The sequence below is a fragment of the Ailuropoda melanoleuca genome, chromosome 10 (assembly GCF_002007445.2).
Source record: "Ailuropoda melanoleuca isolate Jingjing chromosome 10, ASM200744v2, whole genome shotgun sequence".
In the NCBI taxonomy this organism is placed as follows: Eukaryota; Metazoa; Chordata; class Mammalia; order Carnivora; family Ursidae; genus Ailuropoda; species Ailuropoda melanoleuca.
This window is the reverse complement of record NC_048227.1, coordinates 97,938,862-97,955,728: the sequence shown is the minus strand read 5'-3', so window position 1 is coordinate 97,955,728 and position 16,867 is coordinate 97,938,862. Positions and strand designations below refer to the sequence as shown.

The window sequence follows — 16,867 nt, the reverse complement described above, 5'->3', positions numbered from 1 at the left end:
TGCTCCCGGTCCGCACCGTCGCCCTTGGGCTGGGATCTAGGGTGGATTAGTTGAGCCTGTGGTTTCAACAGCCCGTACCCACCGTTGCCGCTTCAGCCCCGCTATGGAGCTGGAGCTGGGGGTGCGCAGCCCGGTGTGGCCGCCAGAACTCTATCCCCACTGGGCTCCTGACTGTGTGGCTTCCAAGCTTCCTTCGTCCGGGTTTCCTTACTAGTAAATTCAGTCTTTAAGTATGGGACAATTACCAAGCTCTTTGCAAATCAGAAGCAAAGCTATTGTCTAAGTCAAAGAGACATTTCAATACACCTACAACCTTGCATATAATTTCCACATGCTCACAGTTAGGAACCCCTGGGGTTCAGGTGATTGTTCAGGTTCCTTTCAGCTCTGACACCCCACCTTTCTAGGGTTTTGTTTTGTTTTTTAATTTATTTATTTGACAGAGACAGCCAGCCAACGAGAGAGGGAACACAAGCAGGGGGAGTGGGAGAGGAAGAAGCAGGCTCATAGCAGAGGAGCCTGATGTGGGGCTCGATCCCATAACGCCGGGATCACACCCTGAGGCGAAGGCAGATGCTTAACGACTGAGCCACCCAGGCACCCTGACCCCACCTTTCTAGGGTTCTATCCTCAGGGAATGCACACCACTAACCTCCCCTCTCCTCCGCCACAAGAGACACCTCCCCACAGTCCCACAAGGCAAGATGAGATAGACTCTCTCTCCTCCCCAAAGTCTGTAGGTACCACCTTCATCCCAACAGGCATGCTGTTTGTGGTTCTTTTTTTAAATGAAGTTAATTTTTGCTGGGTGCCTGGGTGCCTCAGTCGGTTAAGGGTCTGCCTTCGGCTCAGGTCATGATCTCGGGGTCTTAGGATCAACCCCACTGGGCTCCCTGCTCAGTGGGAAGCCTGCTTCTCCCTCTCCCTCTGGGCCCCCTTCATGCTCTCTCTCAAATAAATAAATAAATAATAAATTAATAAATTTTAAAAATCTTTTAAAAAATGAAATAAATGAAGTTAATTTTTGCCTATTTCGCATGAATACAAAGCAATAAATAAGAACGATTGTAAGAGAGAAGAGAGACTTACTAGATTAAAAATACAATCAGTGGCAGACTCTAATGGGCGAGGGCCTAGGACAGGTGAGGGGTGGGGAGCCCCTGACAGCCCCACCCCTACTTCCCTTCACATCTGTCCTTATGGATGTGCCTCGGGCTGTGGCCAGGAGCTATCAGCAAATGCGCCACCACTCATGGAGTGGAGCCGGCCTTTCAAAAGTGTCCACTTCCCAGATTTTCTCTGATTGATCTGCCTGGCAGATCCTGTTACCAAAGCCCTGGGCAGAGTCACCCCATCCTGGGAAAACAGATGAACACAATAGTCTTATCTCTGAGTATAAGGTTCTATCATTCTTTCCAACAGTCTAACAATAGATGAAAAATGCAATTGTCAGAGGGTCGGGGGGGTGGGGGGGAGCCTGCCATGTGGCAGCGAGCCTGGCCGCCATGCTACTCGTTTTCACTTTCATTAAGCTGACATCACTTCATCATCCGTGGTGTGTGTCCAAGTCTTGGGAATGGATTAAACTTGACTCTACCCTGGGGATAAATAATGCCAGCCACCATTTCCTGTGCCAAGTGCATTACACGCGCTGTCACTAATCAGTTCATGTAAACGGTATTTTCCCTGCACAGATGAGAAAACTTCCCTCATGATTATCTCTATTCTACAGATGAGGAAACCAGGGCTCCGCGAGGTTAAGTAACTTGCCCCCGTCACACAGATAACAGGAGGCACAGATAGGACGCAGAACTGGGCTTACCAAGCCTTTCCTTTCTTTCCTCTAGCCCAGCAGTTCCCAAAGTCATCTGCACCAGGATCCCCCCAGGGGTCTTCAAACTCCCACCGCCCAGGACACACCCAGAAATCGCAATCTTTAGGGAAGGGACATCAGCATCAGTATTTTTTTTTTAAGCTGGCCAGGTGATTCAAATGTGCAGACCAATTTGGGAACCACCGTGAAGGGCTTGGAAGCATCTCCAACTGCAAGCACTTAGCCAGTAACCCAAGTGCAAGTCAAGAGAAAGGAATGAAAAAGAAGCAAGTTGAAGAAGGAGCTAAGAGTAGCTGCAGACATGTGCGTGATAAAAGATTCTGCTTTCTCTGCGGGCAGTGGAAGAAATCTGATAAGACGCTTCCCTGATGCGAGAGAGTAGACAACTCAAATGGGGTGCTGGTCTTAAGTGATGCGGTGTTCAAGGGATGAACTGAAATCCACCGAGCACAGTGCTTCTATTAAGTGGGTTCCTCTCTGCCTTGCTCGTGGTGAGACAGCGGCTGTTCCTTCGTGTCTAAGATAGTGAGAAGCTGGTTCTTTAGGCACGAGGCTCCGTGGCTGGCGCTGCCTGCTGCCTCCAAACCAGCACAGGGAGACTTCTGAGGCCCTTTTGCCACAGCAAAGACTGGGGGGGGGGCACGGTTATAGCCAGTAGAACTCTTGTTTTTGTGCCTTTTAGAAATAGACTCAAATTCCTTAGGAACTGGAAGTTGGTGGAAGAAGGCTCGATCCTCTACTATGCTAGCAGTGAGAGTTTATTGGGATGTTGTCTTGTGGAAACTTAATTTGAAAATTTTGATGGTCAAGAATACTGAGAATTATTGCTTTTGGTTGGAGCATAGGTAAAATTTTGGCTGAATGGAACATGACTGCTATGTCTTGGCTGGCATCCAAAAGGATAATTAGCAAATGACACTTACTCTAGTTAATACTTCGATTTATTTTAAGTAACACGCATTGTCCGCATAGGCCCGGTGTTCATCACTGAATGTAAACGCTTGAGTTTCCAAAGCAAATCTACATATGCCAAGTCTTATATTCCAGTTACGTAAATTCCTGTACTTAGAGCTGATGGATCTTTCTGCTTCGGATAAAGATACAAGCTGATGATGAATGACGTCCACAACTCACTGGTTTTCTATTGGTTTTGTTTTCCTCTTTTATATTTCATGGTAATATATCTAAGCGTGATATAACTAGACCAAAAACACTGAGTCAACCCTCCTTCCAGGGTTCATCAGTTTTCTGTTACAAGGATCTAGGGACTTGTTGTTTGTGAACTGCTAAGATGAACCCAGGAAATTCAAACTCACTTCAGAAAAAATATGGGCCAAGAATAACAGAAATTTCTATGTATTCCTTCCCACTGTCTCATTATAGTCTATCCTTGTTTCAGTGTTTTTTTTTTTTAATATAAGAGAGATCTCTCAAAAACTCTGAATTCTACTGCTTTGATAGTAGAAATAGCGTCTGGTGTTCCATTTATTATTTTCCTAAGACTTTAAAGTCAAGGTCATTGGGCTTGAGAATAGTGTGAGTTTTTCTTTCCATCCACTTACATTTGAAGTTTGTCACTTCCCATGCTGCGTTCACTGCAGCATTCATGGACGGTGGTACTTGCTTTCTCACTAATGTTTACGGATTTAGAAAAAGAGGGGGTCCTGTTTAGGATCTGCTGCGAGGAATGCCCACTGAGAACATATTTGTGAAATCTGGCCCCAAGGAATATTGCTGCTAGGCCGCTGAAAATCGGGGAAGTCCTTGGAAATACTATACTGTTGCATAGGAGTGGTTCACTAATATATGTAGATATAATCCTAAGATTCCGAAAACCAGATAAACGATAAACTTGTTACTGGCTAGAAAATAGCAAAAAAGAGAAAGAGCACTGTTATCTTTTTTCTGTAGTGGAAAGTTGAGCTAATAAACTAGTCATTTTTAGGAAAACATGTGGCTTCTATTTGCTTATGTGAGCTCTTCTGCATTCATCGGCTGTTTAATATATGACACACATCTGTCCTCCTTTTCAACATGCAGATCCCGATGACATGCACAGGCATTATTTAACTCCTTGCCCCACCCCTGATCTCCACACAGGACCTGGCATTCAGTAAGTACTTAATAAGTATGTGTTGGATGCACAAAGGAATACTGGTATTTGAAGACAAAAGCACAACACTCTAATAAAAAGCCAGACTCGGGGGCTGGAGTCAGAGGGTGTGAAAGGGACGGGGCCTCGGTTGTGGCCAGGCCTCCCACACAGAGATGAGGGTCTTGACCTGGGGCTGCTGATCCCTTTCTGGGCGGGAGATCCCCGGGTCTTGTGGCAGAAGCCCAGACTCGTCTCTCCTTCCCTGCGGTCTCCCCAGCTGGCCACATCTTTGGAAGCTATGTTTCTTCATGACCTGAGTGGATTCTGGTCACCCTGCTATGGCCTCCAGTCCCATGAGGTGTACGCAAGCCTGTGTGCTTATGTCTACAAGGGCAAAACAAAACTCTTATAACATGGACATTTCTGGCAAAAATGACTTCCTTTTCTTCATCAGCCTTTTCCCTTTTTTTTGTCAGTAATAAAGGGATGGGAACAATGTAATGAGAATGAGGGAGGTGCCCGTGGGTATCTGTTAGCTGGGGCTCTTTATTCAACTTGACACCTGACATGAGGTGGGGGGTGTGTGAGGACCTTTAAATATGAATGCAACTCTTCATGAAGCATCCTTTAGGATCATATAAATAAGAATTTGGCCCCGTCTTCATTAGAAATTTTTTTAAAAAAATCTTCTGAATAGCAATTACTTCCATTCACTAACAGTCTTGCCCTCACCCATGATCACTCAGGCAAAATTTACAAAAGGTGCCGTCAAGGTCCTTCCCAATTGTGTATACTGACGGTCTAAGCCATCTGAAAGCCATGTTTATTTCTAGAAATATGGATCCTTTGGTGGATTTTAAAATTTGTATTAATATTGTATATAATAGCTCTTTAGAAAATTTATTTGAGCAGTGTTTGACCTTGTATATAAAAAAAGTTTAGATGATATCATGTACATGTATTTTCTTCTAGTTTATAATCTCCTTTCCTAAGTTGTTTCTAAGAGGAGTCATATGATGTTTGTATATTTTTTGATTAAAAGATAATTTACTTTTGCAATAACACAAGAATGTGTGAAAATGAGCTTTAGTTTATTTCCTTATAGCCCATGGGTAAAGTCTTTTTCTATGAGATTTTTAAAAATGCTTTGAGGGGGCACCTGGGTGGCGCAGTCAGTTAAGAGTCGGACTCTTAGGCTCAGATCGTGATCTCAGGGTCATGAGAGGGAGCCCTGTGTGTCAGGCTCTGCGCTTGGTGGGGGGGCAAGGTCTCCTTCAGACTCTGTCTCCCTCTGCCCTTCCCCCATGCTCGCTGGAGCTCACTCTCCCTCTCTCTCTCTCTCTAAATAAATAAAACTTTAAAAAATGCTTAAAGAGACATGTGTCTCAGAGAAGAAATAAGAGAAGTAAACATAAGCTTCTCACAGATACTAAAAGGTACAGTAAGTATCTATAAAATAATACATCTGGCCCCGTGACAACACCGCAGGAGTTCGTCTCCTGGAGACCCTCAAGCAGCCCTCTGAAAGGCAAGCCGGAAAAAGGATGCGATTGGATGCCAGCCACAATCGTGTGGAATCTTCCCCAATTTAAAAAATTGGATTAAGTAATAGTGGATTTAGGGAAATTACGAATAAGGAATGAAAAGGGGCTTTCTTCTAAAGTATCAAACTTAACCACTTTCTTAACTGCTTGTATCCCTAAATCATGTAAAACACAAATTGTTTTCGATAAAAGTAATCATCTATGTGCAATTCCTGAGCAGAGACCGTCCTGAAGCACATGCTTCAGGTTTTCTTCCTCTCTGAAGAATTTATTAACCGCGAAGGAATTGCTTGAGACCATCTCATTTGCATGAGATCTCCGTATTAGAATTCGAGGGAGAGGCCAGCATTTACTTATAAACCAAACAACCCACATCGATGATTCTTTCTAATTGTGTAAACACCAAATAGCTTCAGTTTGTCAAAGTCACCTAATACGATTTTAAAATCTAGCTCAAGATTTTTTTTTTTTTGAAAGCGTTCCTTTGCTGCAGACAGGAGGGAGGGAGGACTGTTCAATATTCACGCTGATGCACAAAGAGAGCTTTGCCCAGATGCTCAGGCAGAGGGTGACAGAGACTTTGGAAACGGGAATTCATCCGGGGAACAAAAGCTCAACCTCTGCCCTCTACCACGGTGCCCCTCCCCCCACCACCCTGGGAGTTTAGACCTCCCGGGAACGAGGATTGCGCATAACTCCGTTCTGAAGGAATGACCCTACTCTTAGGCTTGTTCACTCTCCTACCTTTTCCTCTCCTACCCCATCCACAGAAAAGAGCCCCAGAATCTTCTGTTTGTCTTTTTTCTCTAACTTGAGAATTCCAAGATCATTTGCTTATAGATACACTAGAATGGCCAAAGAATCCCCAAATCCAGGCTGTTCCTTTTGCGGGGGGGGGGGGCAGGTGCGGTGGGAGCAGGGAGCTAGCTGAGCGTGGTATCTGCCCGTTTACTTATCAAAGAGTAAAAGGAAAGGGACCTTTTCTTATTTCCCTATCAATTTCAGGGCAGAGCAAGGTCCGAGTTTTCTGAATAGGCTCACAGGTTTGGATTTCTTTGGAGTTTTGAAGTTTCTTACTAGAATATTGAGGAACGCACAAAAATACTCTAAAATACTGAGCAGAGAGTCAAACAAGAAGGCCTGTAGCTGTGGTTATGTGACCCACGGCCTTCTCCAATTTTCGACTTATTTACTAGAAAATAGAATCAAAATATGTTATGATTATATTATAATCCATTTAACAGAAAATACAGGATAGTCAGAAACGGAAGAAAGCGAAGGTATAATATATCTGAGGAGGAAATCATCCTTGATCCATGTTGTAGAATGCACAATCAAAACGACCTTGGCACTCGTAAATAGCTCAGCCTTTCAACGAATCACAAAGGCTGGTTGTGCAAATCGAGAAATCAACAGCAATTCAGGGCAAGAGACTGAAAGACCCAAACCATGCATGCAGCTCTCTGTCTAGATACAGGGCCATAGAAATGGCTTGGCCGCGAGGCAAAGACATAGCATGGAAGATACGCTGAGCTCCAAGACCAAGTAAATGACTAACAACCAAAATTAGTTTCAAATTTTATTATGAATGTCCAAAGTGACAGCATCCTGTGAAAGTGTCAGGTTCTCATTGATTCCATTTCAAGAGACCACAGACTATCGCATTCCAAGTACTTTAATTTGTGACAGAGCCAAAACAAAGAAAAGAATGATAAAAATATTCTTTTAGGTGTAAAGAGTGCTCTTATCTGAGTTTTTGTCATTGTTTTTTTTTTTTTTTTCCCTGCAGGTCTTGTGAACACTGATAATTTCCAAAACACAAAATCCTGGTCTGGACACTTGCAGCAAACTTTTATAATCTCTGCCTGAATAAGAAGCTAATAAGAAATGTACTTATAAAGTATGTGTACAATACAATGTAATATGCCCGTTCAATGTCATTTCCTTCCTCTCCCACTAGACTTCTCATCTGCCACCTGGGTACTTGCTATTTGTAATAACAGGACACTGAAGACTGGAACGGAATACCTGGAAGACTATCTTGCACCCTGGATTTCCTCGAAGCTGCATGGATTTTTTTCCATGAAAGCTCAAGACTTTCGAAGCTTGAGAGGTCCAAGGAGGTGACTCCTAATAGATTTAAGTCACCAGCCAAGAACTACAGTCTATGCACGTTGTGTTCAAGAAAAAAGCCATGGTTTACCAACACTATGGTTCTAATAATCTGTAGCTCCAACTCCAAGTCTGACTTTTCCCCCCTCCGAAGGGTCTCCTCGCCATCTGCCCTTTCCATCACTCGTACTGGATGATGCTACCGATGGGTTTGTTGCCATTTATATTCCAGTCCGTTCGGGTCCTGCGGAAGTGCATATCTCTTACAGATGCGACACTGTTCATCTGAGTGCATCCTCAAAACGAACAATTATGAACTGGAAACTCATAGAGTTTGTGTTTAAAATTTATAAAATTAAACCTGCTCCAACAGGTAATACAGGGAGGCACGCTTGCAACCTCTGGATTCAATCAGAAACAATGCCTGAGAGCACAGAGCCTTCTCAATAGGGAACGGCGGGTTCCTTTTAACGCTTCCTTAAACAAGATCCGATGTGATGCACATTAGAACTTTGAAGCACGTCTCATTTATTTCTACAAGGCCTGGGACACAGGAAGCTGCCAGAACTTCATTCATCATCTTGCCTGTTGACAAAAGGAACAATAACTGGTCATCACTGGTCAACGGAATAACTTTTCCTAGTTTTGTTTTTTTTTTCCAAAATAATTCCTAAAGAAGAGATGGTGTCAATACAACAGCAAACGTTTCAATGTTTGATGAATTTCTGTGCTCTAAAGTCCCATGTCTTCTTCCTCGACAGCGGGATGAACCAGGGTATGCAGTGTTCATCTCTCTCCTCACGCTGGAATTACTCAGGAGAAACCCCTGTCCTGGAAGGCAGAAAGCCCAGACTCCAGTCGTGATTCCGCCAGTAACTAACAACATCACCTTCACTGGGCCTTCACTCCTTCACGTATAGACTAAGATGACCTCAGTGGATGAGTTCTAAAAAGAAGGCCAATCCAACCCCATTCATGGCTCTGTGGGGGTCCTGCCTCCATAGCTCCATACAGAGCATAGCCCAGTATAACCATTCCAGTCCTTGGCAGTGGTTAGGCTTACAAAATACCTAAACCTGGCATGCTAGGGTCCTAACGTTCTGCTGGGAGTTTTGAACCAGCGGAACGAGCAGACAAGTTGCAAAATAACTGTTAGTGTATGAAGTCAATTAAAATCTTAAGTGAGGATGGGATTAAGCTATATGGGTGTAAACTTCTGAAAATACACATTTCCACGTCTTTTGCTGTCTTAAGATCTAGGAAGTGTCTTTGGTGGGGTGGGGGAGGTACCTGCTGGTGTTCTTAAATTGAGAAACAATTATATATAAGCTGAAGAACGCATTAAAGAAGTAGATACCGCGGAAGCCTTCTGTAAGATCAGACTACGTAGCCACACAATCCAGCCAGCTGGCTGAGCTGAAGTACTTGCAACTAGTAGCTTTGCCGCGGCACACGTTGCAGGGGTGAGGTCAGGACTCAGGAGGTCTGACCCTAAAACTGATGCTTTCAACCACGATGCCAAATGACCTCACCATCCCTTGTTAAAACGATAATGAATTGGGGCTGGAAAGTTTCATGGAACTTTCATAGATGCTAGAGGTACAACCAGGAATTAGGTTTAATATTTGGAAATTTCGGGCAATTAGTTCCCATTAATAACAAAATGGTAAGTTTCAGCAACTGAAAAACTATTTTTATTCATTTGGATTTGATCTTTACGCCTCTGTGGCTGGCAAAACTTAGACGGTGCCAAAACAACCGTTTATTAGTATTCTATCATATTACTATATCATATTATGATATTGCTTTTTGAGGGCATCCCGGCTGTGATGTGTGGTAAGAAAAATGCAGAATAAGTTTTCATCCTTCTACTGTGTGTTTGGCACAAGGGGAGACACAACTCCGAAATGTGTGAACGACCCACACAAAACAAAACAGGCACCAAAATATCATCTATGACGTGGGATTATTCTAGGTGTTTTGCTAATGCACTGATCCTTCAAATGCTGACTTAAACGCTACTCAGGAGAAAACGACAATGAAAATCAGCTCCATCTTGACTCTCAGTAGCTACAATCCTAAAGTAACAGAGCCGTCTCCCCAAATCTGGGTGAGATTTGCCAGGTCGTAACAGGATAGGGTTGTTGTCCAGAGGAAATCAGCATCTGTGTAGTAAAAGGCACCAAGACCACACTGGGGAACAAAACGAAAAAGACACCGATTTACTCAAATTGTAGGGTGCGGACATCTGAAAGTGATCTAACATGCACATACACACCAGCACAGACTCAATTTCTGCGGCTTTTGTTGACAAGTAAGAGAAGTAAATAGCTGTGTCTTGACAATTCAACTTGAATAAGCAAACAGTACATTTTTCATGGGATTCTGGCAAGTATTTCTATGCCTGTGCGTTTCGGGGAGGCAGATACCGAAGTACCGATGGACTTGCTATCAGAGCATGTGAAATGAGCCAGCACTGAAAAAGGTAAGTATTAACAAGTAACCATCAGGTACTCGTGCAAGTAACAATTCAGAGGTGGAGATAATGGTCCCAGAGCCCCGAGACCGCTTTCGTTAGCAAAGCGCCTTCACGTCTATGGACTCTCTGGCTCTTATTTTAACAGGGGACCCAGCCTACACGTGGAGCAGCCACGATCTGAGGGCTTAGGTGCCTTGCCCAGTGTCACCTGGGAATGCGAGTGGCCAAGCCACCGAGCAGGAGTGAGAACCAGGTCCCGATTCCCTGGCCAGTGCTGGCACTTCTCCACGCGGTGTCTCTGGCTAGTGACACTGAATATCAGCGAATTCATTATTTATGATTATGATTCATCTCTTCTACCTGGTTTTGTTGCTACCATTACCCCTCGCCCATTAAGTGCCTTGTGAAGCCTGCCTCGCACGACAGATCTGACTGTCTCCAGGACGAAACTGAGGTTTGAACACGTGTCTGGCCCCGTGTCACGTGGCAAAGAGCAGAGCGGGGTCTCAAGCCACGAGGGCTTTAATTCCACAGCTCCTGCTCTTAACATTCACCACGTGTGCCGTTCTGGTGTATTCTGGACCACTTAGCCCAAGTGTCTGTATGTGCCATGGAGATCCGTCTTGAAGTGTCAAAACCAACACAAACTGCTCTATCTAAAGCCTTGTCACAAAAAAAGGACACCCGGCGGCTCCACAGATCTGTGGCTGAGCAGACCCTCAGTCTGTTCACAGTTACCAGGGGGCTTCACTCTCCCCCTTAAGAACGGCTATAATTTCACAGTAAAGAGTAGAAGGCCAAAACCCCCACTTGTCAATGAGAACATGGCACCAAAGATGACTTTTTTTTTTTTAAATAAACTGAGACACAGCAGTGCCTGGAGGTAATAGTTGAAGGCAATTGTACAAGTTCTAGAACCAGTTTTCTCCAGCTCAAGTTGCCATTAATGATGTATTTGCTGCAACTTAATTTTGAAATGCAATCATTCCTTTAGAAAATGGGCATAATGAAGGCAAATGCACATGGAGGTGTCCTTCTCCAGCCTGGTGGGGGGCGGGGTCTGCTGGTTCCTGGTAACTTACATACACGCCTCACTTAATCGATGCAAACAGCCCTGCAAAGCAGACAGTTTCATTAATCCCACGTTGCAAACCAGAAAACTGAGGTTCAAAGAGGTTAAGTGACCTAGCCAAGGTGACATAAGATGTCAGAGATGGACTTCAAGCGAAATGTGCCTGATCCCAATTTATCTTACACCTTTCCTCTGACAGGTTGCTTCACCCCCAGATACATCTGGGCTACCAGACATGCAAATGGCCACCCTGTATTTTGACCCACATGCCGGACTGCTGATGAGGGGCTATTGGTGACCAGGACAGCAGGGGACACCCACCCGTTTCCAGAACAGCCATATCCTTTCTTACTTGCAGAAACAGTAAGGAAGTAAACCCGTTCTAGAAACAGTGGCCAGGTCTCCAGGTCACTTATAGGGGTGGCAGAAGAGGGAAGGAGTAAGGACCAGGCAGGGTGTCTCCTCAGAAAACCCACCCCAGGCAGGCCAGCTGCATGGACAAACAGAAATTCACTTCACTTCAATTACAACGTAAAGGCTTTGTGGTCTATTTCACATTTTACCATCTCAAAGTAAATGTGTCCTGATTTCCAAATGACCCATTAGCAGGCTGCAAATGCCTAAGGCCTGAAGAATCGTTTCCAAATTACAATTGAGAAAGATAATCTATAGAGAGGCTCTGACCCCTTTTTAATTAATCTCCTTCATTCTTCCTCAGCAAAACTGTCCTCAGAGCTGCCAGTGATCAGCCAAGCTGCCCAACCAGAATTCACTGCCCTTGTCACGTCTCCAAAAGGAGGAGGCGTGAGATTACGAAGCCAGCCACAGAAAACCTACCCAGAGTGTAGTCTGTTCCAGCGTGAATACATTGGATTCATCACCAGGGGGCTAACTAAGGAGGTGATGGAGAAATACCAAGAAAACTAGGCCCCTGCAAACAGACTCCCAGATCCAAGCCTCAGCCAGCCTGTCCTGCCATGTCCAACGGAGAGTGCCAGAGTTATTCATGGATGCCAGACCCCAATCTGCCTCGTCCAGCTGATCCGTCTGGTCAGCCCATATGGGAGCAGGACGGCTGGCACGGATCTGAAAGCATCAGTGTGTGCAGACATGTTCTAACATCATTTGCTAATGTTTCATTGTTCTGTAGTTAAAAACCTACTTAAAATGTGTGGAGTGATGTCCCATTAGATTAGAACAGTACGAGGTCGAGTCTTTCCAAGTACCAAGTGTAAGAATAATTAAAATAAAATAAACGCAATTATTCCCTATTAGGGAAGTTTATCTCTATGATGGGGGATACCCAGGGCTCCTTTATTAAACTGAGATCATGTTTTCTTTCCTACATCATATCCACACACGCATTGTGCATACTTGTGCATAATCTTTGCACATACTTAATTCCGACGTAACAGAACCATCATATTAGTGCTAAAACAGACCTTAGGAATTGCAGGGCACAAAATTCTCATTCTAAACATTAAAAAACTGAAGCTCAGAGGTCTCCCATTTGCTCAGGGGCCACACAAAGATTGGGAATCTAGATGACATTCTGGTCTTTTGTCCTACAAAACACTGTATGTCCTATAATGTCCTTTACTCATTTAATTCAAATATCTCAGATATTATATCCTGGAAAATGATGCCATTTGGCATGAATGTTCCAAATATAACATAGACTTTTGAATGATCCAAATATAACAGACTTCCAGACCATCACAGACTGAGCTGTTCCCATAGGTGGTGAAGGCCAATGTCCTGTGAACCAGTGGAAGGGTGCAGACATGGGACGTGGCCAAACCCTCCCCGTGAGCTCGTCTACAGGAGAAGCAGTTGAGCTTACCGGTGAAAGGGTGCGCTCCGGAACTGACCCAGCAGGATTGCGTCTCTGATTCTGCTTTTTACAGGGTGGGCAACTCTTGGGGTACTGTGAGTTTCCACAACTGTACATGGGGATTCATACCGCCCACTGAGGCAACTGTAGGGACTAAGTGAGGCGCTACGTGCGAAGTGTGTATCAGAGAGGAGGCAGGAAGGATATGGATTCTCCCTTCTGCCACCACGTTCTCGGGGAGCCCTGGCGACAGACGGCAGAGCACAGATGCTCACCTGTTCTTACATTATAGGAGTGAGGCTGAAGGTTTTCAGTCCCTCTGCCTGGAATGCTGTTCCTTTCTTTTCTACCTTGAGACTGCTTGTCAGCCACTGAAGACACTCGACAGCTGCCTCCTCTACGAGGCCTTCTCAAGTGGCCAGGGCCCAGTCACTGGCCTCCCTTGGTCCATATGCCTGGGAGAGCTCTGCTCCCATCATCATCTTCTCCCTCCTATCCTTGACTCTGAGCTCCTCTGTGACAGACTGAGCCCCTGACCTTTCTCATGGATCAGGGTATCAGTGATTCCACCGGCCACACGCTCTGGCCGTTATGGAGTCAGGATCCTTCCCTTCTCCACCCCACCCCCAACAACCAGCCTACTACCCCCTTCTTCCTCTTCTTGGCATTCTCTCTCTGTGCCATTCCTACTTGGAGGAGACAGTCACCACAAGTAACTAGCAATCAGTGTGTGTGTGTGTGTGTGTGTGTGTGTGTGTGTATTTAAATAAACTCCACACCCAGCAGGAGCCCAACACAAGGCTCGAACTCACGACAGTGAGTACACCTAAATTTTTTTAAAAATTCAAAGTATATGCCCTTGTTGAGACAAAAAGAAAACAAGGATCTCTGTTAACAACTCACAGATGACCTGATACGTCTTCACTCTGACACCCAGCTTTGAACTTGGGTGGGGGCAGGGGGAGAAGACCAGAAGCAGAAAGAGAAAGAAGAAAAGCGCAAGTTATCCAAGGCACCATTCTATAGCCTTAAGACAGACCGCCATGTTTGCAGGAAGGGAAAGCAGACTCAGGCTCCATGCAAGCCACGGCAAGGTCCATCTCTGCTGTTGTCAGAGCCCCACTCCTTGGCACAGGGCTTCTCAACGGCTCCTCCGCGAAGGGCAGAAGGAATGTTGATGAGATAAACTGAGTGCCATCCTGCAAGTCTAACAGACTACTTGCTACACCTCCAATCACCTAGACCTTCCGGAATAAGAAACAGCCCTGTGACACGTGTCCCCTTGGCAGTCGAAGCATCTCAACTACACGCAGGCTCTAGGCTCGGGGCAGATGCTAAACGCGAACGAATTTTACACGGGAGCTTGCTTTAGGCAGCTCTTCTAGCTTAATGGTTAAGAGGCTTGACTTTGGGTTTCCAAGAACAGACACCGTAAGATTAATGACGGGCAGGTCGCAGGATGTACTGCCCTCGGTTTTAATTTGGCACGTTCCAATGGTCACTAGTAGGGTGTATTCATCCTCCCTCGCAGGCTGGAGAAAAAACTATTAATATTTATTTAGAAAACTTGAACCCATCAGATAACAAATTTTTAATAATTTTAAAAGTAAGGGACGCCTGGGTGGCTCAGTCGGTTAAGCATCTGCCTTCAGCTCAGGTCATGATCCCAGGGTCCTGGGATCGAGCCCTGCATCGGGCTTCCTGCTCAGTAAGGAGTCTGCTTCTCTTTTTCTGTCTCCTTCTGTCCCTCCCCACTGCTCATTCTCTCTCTCTCAAATAAATAAATAAAATCTTTTTTTAAAGAAATCCTATTGTAATCTTTTTCATAAGGCAAAGAAATCTTTTGAAAAGTGAACAATCATCCATTTTTTTTTAAATTTCAATTTTCATATATCCAGTTTGCTTAAAGCAAACTCAATCTGGTGTCCTCAGCTGTCATCACAACTGAATTGGAGAGACTGTATGGCCACCCAGTTGAGCAGATGCTTTTCTTTTCTTTTTTTTTTTTAATAGCTGCAGAAACTAATTTGCAAACTGAATTAGTGGCAAAGAATTGATATGACTTAATCAAGGAAATGACAAGCCACTCACTTTTCTTGGATGCCAGAAAATGCAACCCCAGGAAAGATGACCATTGGAGTTTCTCAGGACGGCGAGCTCTGAAGGAGCTCTGCCACATCCGCAGGCTGCCCCTGGAGTGGACTCAGCCATGCCTGCATCAGATCTTTCCTTTCTGTGTCTACGCTTTATCTCCTTATCTAGAATAAAGAGTTAAAATCGGGAATTTTCTGTTTAAAAGAACCACCAGAAGGTTAAGTGAGTGAAATTAAAAGAAAAAAAAAGGGAGAGAGACTATTACCCTGCATGTGCGGTTGGAAGAGCATAACCAGGAAACACGTGCATGCCTGTTTAGTAAGTTATCTGAGCTGCATGCATTTGTCTTCATAGCCCAGTCATTCTCTCATGTGCACTGGGGCGCCTGGGTGGCTCAGTCGGTTTCAGCCCAGGTCACGATCTCGCAGTCGTGGGATCGAGCCCCGTGTAGGGTGCTGTGCTCAGTATGGAGTCTGCTTGAGATTCTTTCTCCTTCCCCCTCTGCCTCTCCCCGCCTGTCCTCTCTCTCTCTCTCTCTCTAAAATAAATAAATAAAATCTTAAAAACCAAACTAAGATGGGCAGTAGGGCTCCAGCTCCACACAATGAGCACGATGGGGCAGCAGCAAATACAGCAAGCGGGGTCGCCTTTACCCCTAAACCGTGGCGCGAGCACTGGGACCAGCTACCGCACCGCAAGCAGCCACCAGCCTGGGCTGTAACTGAGCAGGAACTCTGACGTCAGCCAGAAACACTCTACTTGAATTGCATGTCTTTTTATTTTTTTAACCGGAATAATAGATTCCAGGAAGGCACAGTGTCTTGTTTAACAAGCTCACCGAAAACTCCAAACATGACCCAAGTTAATGAACCACCAGGAGATACTCTTTTTCTACCAGCAGCACAGTTTCACACACCTCTATCTTGGCAAATGTGAAAGCACAGAGTAGAATGGGACACAACTTTTTAAAAAAATATGGATCGCAATTGCTTTCTATAGTCATATTTCTCAGAAGTGTCGACCAGGATTTGGGATAAGAAAATCTCTCCAGCTGCACTGTTTGAGAGCTGATGTGTACCACGTCTGTTTCCCACACAGAATTCCCTCGTGTGCTCACGGAACATACCAAAACACATCTCATAACTCCCTGGCCTTTGACACTGGCATTCCATCCAGCTGCCCAGAGTCCTGTGCCTTTTCAGAGAAGACCTTCGACATCAGAGAAGGATACTGCTCAGATGTTACCAGACCCCCAAATTACAAATCCCACGATAGTATGCAATTTCCCCTAAAACAGGAATGCAATAATGAGTAGAAAAAGGCCACGTGGAGACCCAGATGGTGGTGTCACCTGGGCCACAGCTCCCCTGCAAAGTGACATGTTGCTGCCTGCGTGCCTTGCGGTGAAGGTTAACTCACATCTGTGCCTTAGCAGGACTCTAGGTGATTACATGCCACGAGTCAGCTTGGACTAGCTGACAGCATACATGTTAGAGCCAGGAACGCTAAGGGACGCAAACATCAGTTCATAATTAGTTTCCTGGCTCCAAGCTGTGAGCGTCCAACGTATCAGACACATGAATGCCGAGCAGGGGGGCAGAAGCCGGTCTGCCCAGGCCCTTGTAGGCTCCTGCACGCTCCCACCTCACAGACCCTGGGATAGAGTTGGAAAGCCACTGATCTGACATCTACAACTTCTGTTTGGAAAGACTCGTGCTACAGCAATCTTAAGCAGCATCAGTGCGTCAGGTCCAACGAGGGGTCACTACCAATGCAGCCTCCCTCTGATCTATGCAGAACTCC

The 16,867-nt window shown here is 45.1% G+C and overlaps 1 protein-coding gene across 3 annotated transcripts in view; it reads right to left on the bottom strand.

Moving 5' to 3' along the window:
* The window catches only part of SCAF8 (SR-related CTD associated factor 8), a 202,140-nt gene that overhangs the window by 28,677 nt on the left and 156,596 nt on the right, over nucleotides 1-16,867 (bottom strand). The window contains exon 22 of one of the 3 annotated variants that reach the window (XM_034669363.1): nucleotides 7,040-8,170. The exons of the other annotated variants lie outside the window; for them this stretch is intronic. The gene's annotated coding sequence lies outside the window, so the exon portion shown is untranslated. Of the gene's footprint in view, nucleotides 1-7,039; nucleotides 8,171-16,867 lie in introns of those variants that run through there. 3 annotated transcript variants of the gene reach the window in all.